Source organism: Atractosteus spatula, unplaced genomic scaffold, assembly GCF_055471065.1.
Source record: "Atractosteus spatula isolate fAtrSpa1 unplaced genomic scaffold, fAtrSpa1.hap1 Scaffold_81, whole genome shotgun sequence".
Lineage (NCBI taxonomy): Eukaryota > Metazoa > Chordata > Actinopteri > Semionotiformes > Lepisosteidae > Atractosteus > Atractosteus spatula.
In genome coordinates, this window is record NW_028296914.1 from 165001 (window position 1) to 172573 (window position 7573).

A 7573-nucleotide genomic window follows, 5' to 3' on the forward strand; every position below is an offset into this window, starting at 1 on the left:
TAAAGCTTAGAAGGTGTGAGCCAGGTCAGTACCCGGATGAGGGTGACCTACAGGGAAAAGCAAAGCTTACAGCTGGAAGCGGTGTTAATGGAGCCAGCTGTGGGGTGCTCACCCTGAGGTCTGTGCGGGTCCCAATGCCCCAGTATAGTGACGGAGACGCTGTGTGGTAAAAAGGCGCCGTCTTTTGGATGAGATGTAAAACCGAGGTCATAGCTCTCTGTGGTCATTAAAAGTGACCACCAAAACCTTTGACAAAAGCTCTTGGTAATTGATGGTCTTCAATAATGCTTCTCCTTTAGGTACATTTGAAATCAGCTGAAAAATGCTGTGAAATGGGGGGGCACTTCAGGCCAGTGTAGGATTTGGGTTACAAGAACAATTAAACAGCACGAGAAAGCCCGTACACTGAATCGCAGGGCTTTCTATTCAAAGAAGGACAAAAGAAACTTCCCTGAATTCCATTTTTTGCAGCACAGAGAGGACAGCGGGCACGAGGCCTGTTAGCTCAGTTGGTTAGAGCGTGGTGCTAATAACGCCAAGGACGCGGGTTCGATCCCCGTTCGGGCCAGGTAGTCTCCTCCTCTCTTGCCAAAACCCGTTGCTTTCTTGCTGTGGTGAGATTGGTGGTAATTCAAAGACGCCACATACTGCCGACAGACGAGAGTGTTGTGGGAGAAGAGAGAAGTGATGGAAGATTGAAGAGTGTCCTAGGTGGAGCCAAGATGAAGTGTCACAATTGCCTAGGGGAGGATTTCAAATGTTTAAGATGGTAAAAATAACCGGAAGTGATCCCCCAGTCCGGCACAGTCTGATGTACTTCTGTCATATAAAGTGAAACTAGATGTCGAACTGGAGCCTCACTTATGTAAATTTGCAATATTTGCATAAGTGAGGCTCCAGTTATACATCTAGTTTCACTTTAAATGACAAAACTGAAGAGACTTAAAAGAGCTGGAGAGGATTTCTTACAACTTTTGAGCCGGCACAGTTTTCGAAAACGTTTTCTTCACGCTGCACTATACAACACAGACAGCCAAGAGTCTCCAAAACAAAACGAATTGACAGATAGGAGAAAAGTCCCACTCGTCCTAAAGTTCCCAAAATCCAGCACTGAGCGTAAACAAAGTGTTCAAGTAGCGTGGGAATGCTACCCCTAATGCTAGCTGGAGTTTGAGCGTCTGGTTCAGAGTTTGCTCAAGAGTTTACCTTTCACAGATGCGCAAAGATGAATGTTGAGGGTGCACGCTTCAAGGCGCCTTACAGTGCAGGGAGTGATTAGAGACGATTCGTGACGTGTGCTCGTTCCCATATACCGTACGCCCCGGGTTGCAGTGCTAGGATGACGTCCAATACCGCTTCGGCACGTAACGGCATTATATTCAAGTGCAGGACATGAGGGTTTTATTTTGTTCGTTTTGTTCTGCTCTGCTTTGCTTTGTTTTGCTTTCCATGGCGTTTGTAAGAGCGTCAATAAAAAGGCGATTCCTGCGTCTAACACGAATGTAAGAGCTATTTCAAGTGCGGCTTCTAAAATGCTTGTAGACATTTGTCTGTTGTTGATTGTTTTTTTGTGTCTAACAAAGTGCCATTTTCCTGTCCAGACGGGGAGACTTTATCATTCCCATATGAAGTAACCCTTAAGTCCTCTGAGGCGTGTCTGTCTGCAAGGTTTGTATTTTGGAAAGGTTTTTTTTTTTAACGGAGAACGACTTTGAAAAAGATTTCCGCCGGCGTCTCGCGATCCATGTGAGATTGTAGCAAGAATGCAGCAATAACAGCATTTGCTGTAGTCGTGGCTGAGTGGTTAAGGTGATGGACTACTAATACATTGTGCTCTGCATGCATGGGTTCAAATCACACACTTGTTGCTCTCCATGTCTGACACGTGTGGTACTAGAGCAGTACGTTTTCCAGCGGTGGCTGAACATGGTATAGTAGGCTAACGTTGGTATCAAGCAGTGACAATAACAGTGGTTAAGTGCCGCTACTGCCAAGTGACTCTGGGTTGAGACTGTGTTTCCATTTACTTGCAACGCAAATGGAGAAAGAGATTTTTGACAGTCTCTCGAGAGACTGCGCTAGGTGTTTAGAGATAGACTTTGTCAGTTCCCCCTGGAATGATGGCCTCTCAAATAGTTTGTGATTCCTCTAGACGTTTATACAGTAGAAGCATGGTTCGTGGCTTAAATTCAAGCTGACCAAGACTTAGGAAACGAGTTAGAGGTCTGATGCAGAACTGCGAATTCAGTGAACGGGAACACTACAGTACATTGCACTGCATGTGTGAGGAAAGCTGCCCACTTCAGTCCCTTGTCGACCGAACAGAGGACTGTAAAGGATACCACCAAGAAACTTTAGGATGCTGGTTGGAATTCAGCTCCAAAGAAGCCCCTTTGGATGTTATGTCATCAAAAAGTAAGAACAACGAATCTCCCTTTGATCAAAAGCGCAACAAAACTGTTTTCTGTGGAGCAGGTTTCAGACCCGTAGACCTGTTTTATTTTTAGGGCAGGGCGCATTCCCAAACGCGAATCTCCTGTTTTAGAAATGCTTTGGGCGGCGTGAAGTGAAAATAAGAAATGAACTCCAGATGCACATGGAAGCAATCAAGTGTTTCATCCGAGCTGTTTCAAAACTGCTCAAGAGCTTTCCTTTCACAGAGGCGCAACGATTAATGATGGCGGTGCACCCTTCAATGCGCCTTACAACTCTAGGGAGTGATTGAGACGATTCGTAGCGTGTGCTCATTTCCCTATATTCCCCGTGCTGCAGTGGTAGGATGACGTACGTTACTGCTTCGACACGTAACGGCATTATATTCAACTGCAGGAGCTGAGGGCTTTCGTAAGCGCGTAAACCAAAGGCAATTCCTGCGTCTAACACTAATTTAAATGCTTTTCAAAGTGCAGTGTGGTGCAGCTTGTAAAATCCTTGTCCACATTTGTGGTTTGTTGATGTTTTTTCTGTCTGCCAAAGTTGCATTTTGACATCAGGACGGGGAGACTTTATCCTTTGAACGTGAAGCCACCCTTAAACCCTCGGAGGCGTGTCTGTCTGCCGGCACGTATTTTGTCAAAGGTATTTTTTTTAACGGGGAGCGACTCTGAAAAGGTTTCCCCAGCCACCTCGCACTCGTGTTAGATTATAGGAGGAATGCGGCAGTGGCAAGCTTGCCGTAGTCGTGGCCGAGTGGTTAAGGCGATGGACTTGAAATCTGGTGGGGACTCCCCGCGCAGGTTCAAATCCTGCCGTCTACGGCGGCTGCCGCACATTGTAGTGTGCCTGCGCGGCAGAGGCGAAGTGCCGCTTCTCCTTTTCTGGTACTATAAAAACGCTAAATCGCTTGGACCCGCTGCCATGGAAATCAATTCTTCAGATAACCACACATTTTGCGTTCGCACGTCTGGTGCTCTACTTATGCCTTTGAAAATCGGATCAATAAAGCTCAAAGAACCGACAAGATAGGTGCTCGTAAAGCACGCAGTAAAGAATTCTTATCAGCGAGGGTTTCAGTGGGTTAACTGAGGAGAAGGCGTGATCGCTAATTGTTGAGTTTTTATTTGGTGTTAGAAACACTCTTACTGTGCATGAAGTGCAACAAATGTAGCCACAGAAATTGCATCGTGCTTTCATTTATGCTATTGCAGACACCAACGTTGCCTAGATAGAAAACCGAAAAAGCCGTGGGTTTGCTTGCCAGTCTGAAGGATCTCTCTTCGAATCTCTATCATTTGTCAATGGAAGTAAAAGGCGCTGCAATCTGATACGTTCACATTCAAACCCTCAGCTGTTGTTCGACTTTATTTCTTGACTAATTACAACTGAGTGTCGCATGAGCAGTTACGTAAACTTGTCTGCTATATTTGAACACAAATGCCGTTCTTCAATTAAAACTAACAGTACATTGTCAGGGACATTCAGTTATATACAAACAAGAGACAGACAAGAGAATATTTCTACCTTTCATGTGGACTACGTGTTGACTTACTGATCGGAATAATTGAAATGTTCGGGTTCATAGCCGATGCAGTGCGTGCTAATTAGAACAGCAACGCTGGGCTCTCAGCACCGTACTGAGCCCAGGTGCAGTTCATTTACATGAAGGAAATCTTGTACTGGGTACGATTACACCCACATACAGTAAGTAGCACAGGCTACTTAGGGAGTAGCCTGATGCGTTTAAAAGTGACCCGAGCCAGGCAGGAGCCGAACCTACAATCTCCTGATCCGTAGTCAGACGCGTTATCCATTGCGCCACTGGCCCTGGTGTCACACTGCACGACTGCAACCCAGTGAGCTCAGCACTGCAACTAGTAAAACATTACCCCCGGTCCATTCTTTTCCAAAAGTGAGAAACACCTGTTTTCTACATTGTGTCTGTTTAAAACCATATCTCTTTAAACCAAACCAAGAGTTTGTCCTTTGCACTGATATTCTGATTCATTTCGATTTCAAAGAAAAAAAAAACACTTTCTTCCAAAGCATCATAAAATTGTCCCTTCTTCCAGACTCTACTTCTCTCTTGTAGTAGTACAGCAGACCTTTCCAGGTGAGCAGATCACAGAGTCCGAAATGAGCTTCCTCCATCCAGCAAAGTACCTGAACATGACTCTGTCATCATAAAAGCACCCCTGTAGTAAAGCAATTAAATCCGAAATCAAGAGGGCAATTGCCTACTGAAGTTCAAGAAGTCATCAATTTTAACCTAGCAACACATTAAAGGCTGCATCTATACAAGTACGATTCTAGAAATGCTCACCAGATTACGTTTTAAGAAGGAACTGCGGCTCAGGTTCCGCCGAGATCTAAACTCGGATGGCAGGATTCAGAGTCCAGAGTTTGGACGGGTGGCGCACAGAGGGTCCATATACTGTAGATCCCTCAGTGATCTTCCGCGTGTTCAAACCGCCAGCGTGTGACTCCCCTGTCCCCGTGACCTCATTGCTCTGCTCTCGCCTGTGTGCAACCGAGCCCGACTCATGGTAAAGTGGAAAAAAAATGCCCTCAACGTGTGATTTACTCTGGAGCGAGGACAGATGTCACCTTCTTATCATTGAACAGGATGTATGTGATGTGGCGACTAGGTTCAATTTTTTATCCTCTTTAAAAGATTAAGGACTGGGTGAGCCTGATTTACTACCCTTTCAGCTAAGAACCCGACGTGCGGACCGTTTAAGCTACGTAGACTCGGTCGTTTAACTCTTCTCCATTAGCAGGGTTAAGGTTAAAGAAAAAACATTGCTGACTTCTTTTTTGTTTTCCAGCCGCGAGCGCTGATTAGCAAGGTTTGCATTTCATGTTTTGCAAGTTGCATTCTAAGAAAAACAAGTCGTTCAAGACAGGAAATGAATACTTGCATTTAATTAAGTCTAGCCGTAGGCGGTTGTCCATAATGACCAGTCCTGTTCGAGAAGACAGAACAAAAAAAGGAACCGCTGGGATTCGGACCCGGGATCTCCTGTTTACTAGGCAGGCGCTTTAACCAACTAAGCCACAGCGCGCCAGGAGCTCTGTCCTTTTGCAGCCACTTGGACACACAACTCAGACACATCTGCATTCGCTGTGCGCTCCGCCTGCTCGCTGAGCAAGTTGCCACCTTTACATACAATAGCAACATCGACACCAAGAGAAAGGATGACAAATGGCTTTTAACTGGAACTTTTCATGTCCAAGGAGCTCAATGTGCTTTCCGTGTACAACAGGGCCACTGAACTCCACACCGGCCACTGAAGCACAGCAGTGGCTTGCTGGCTTGACATCTCCCAAGGAAGATGTTGAAATTGCATGTGGAACAGGAAAATGACCCTCGAGTACGAGGGAAAAAAAAGAAAAAGAAAATCTGGAGCGCGCCAACTCATGTCCGGACAGCCTGGTTTGAACAAAGTGTTCAAGTAGCATGGGAATGCGACCCCTAATCCTAGCTGGAGTTTGAGCGTCTGGTTCAGAGTTTGCTCAAGAGTTTACCTTTCACAGATGCGCAAAGATGAATGTTGAGGGTGCACGCTTCAAGGCGCCTTACAGTGCAGGGAGTGATTAGAGACGATTCGTGACGTGTGCTCGTTCCCATATACCGTACGCCCCGGGTTGCAGTGCTAGGATGACGTCCAATACCGCTTCGGCACGTAACGGCATTATATTCAAGTGCAGGACGTGAGGGTTTTATTTTGTTCGTTTTGTTCTGCTCTGCTTTGCTTTATTTTGCTTTCCATGGTGTTCGTAAGAACGTCAATAAAAAGGCGATTCCTGCGTCTAACACGAATATAAGAGCTATTTCAAGTGCGGCTTCTAAAATGCTTGTAGACATTTGTCTGTTGTTGATTGTTTTTTTGTGTCTAACAAAGTGCCATTTTCCTGTCCGGACGGGGAGACTTTATCATTCCCACATGAAGCAACCCTTAAGTCCTCTGAGGCGTGTCTGTCTGCAAGGTTTGTATTTTGGAAAGGTTTTTTTTTTTAACGGAGAACGACTTTGAAAAAGATTTCCGCCGGCGTCTCGCGATCCGTGTGTGATTGTAGCAAGAACATGGTGCGGCTTCTTAAATGCTTGTGGACATTTGTCTGTTGTTGATTGTTTCTTTGTGTCTAACAAAGTGCCATTTTCCTGTCCAGACGGGGAGGCTTTATCATTCCCACATGAAGCCACCCTTAAGTCCTCTGAGGCGTGTCTGTCTGCATGGCTTGTATTTTGGAAAGGTTTTTTTTTTAATGGAGACTGACTTTGAAAAATGTTTCCGCCGGCGCCTCGCGATCCATGTGAGATTGTAGCAAGAACGCAGCAACGGCGGTGCTCGCTGTAGTTGTGGCCGAGTGGTTAAGGCGATGGACTAGAAATCCATTGGGGTCTCCCCGCGCAGGTTCGAATTCTGCCGACTACGGTGTCCTCCTCACATCGTTGTGTGCTGGCGCAAGCAAGGAAAAGTGCCTTTCTTCTTTTCCTGGTGGTTTTAAAACGCGAGATCGCTTGTACCCGCTGCCTTGGAAAGAAATGTCTACATGTTTACTTGCACATTGTCTATTGTTTGTACATTGTCTTGATGCACTGTTTGCACTTTGTCTTGTTTTTTACACTTGTTTTACAATCGAGAGACCTTCTGTAAGTAAGAATTCCATTGTACCAGTACCGGTTACATATGGCAATAAAGTTCAAGTTCAAATGCTTCAGCGTCCGCAAACGGCATTTTGCAGCTGGAAGCAGATGGCGACGCTTTTTGCGGTCGCGTGTCTTGTGCCCCATTTCCGGCCTTTAACATCGAATCAATAAAGCTGTTAGAACCGACACCATAGGTGCTTTTCTTACAACTTTTGATCTGACTCAGTTTCGGAATGCAATTCCTGAACACTGCGAGAGACAACCTACAGATGCAGCCATTCAAAATGAGCGGTAAAAACCCGTAGTACAGTAACCAACCCGCAGGGCACCGTAGGGCACCGCGGTAAGTGATTGGCTGGTCAAAATGACCGACAGGGGCACTCGTGGTGCCTTTACTGTGCACCTTTACTAATGTCTTTACTGTGAACATTTCAATCCGCTTAGTTTTGAATATTTATATGGAATTTTACCACTAAAGGGAAA

General features: G+C 45.7%; 3 non-coding genes across 3 annotated transcripts; all 3 read left to right on the top strand.

The window, feature by feature from the left end:
• Window positions 1-494: 494 nt before the first annotated feature.
• Window positions 495-568, top strand: trnai-aau (transfer RNA isoleucine (anticodon AAU)). Its single transcript has one exon. It is a non-coding gene; the product is annotated as a tRNA-Ile (tRNA).
• A 2607-nt stretch (window positions 569-3175) lies between these two features.
• trnas-uga (transfer RNA serine (anticodon UGA)) lies at window positions 3176-3257 on the top strand. The gene has a single exon. It is a non-coding gene; the product is annotated as a tRNA-Ser (tRNA).
• A 3536-nt stretch (window positions 3258-6793) lies between these two features.
• On the top strand, window positions 6794-6875 carry trnas-aga (transfer RNA serine (anticodon AGA)). Its single transcript has one exon. It is a non-coding gene; the product is annotated as a tRNA-Ser (tRNA).
• The last annotated feature ends 698 nt before the right edge of the window (window positions 6876-7573 follow it).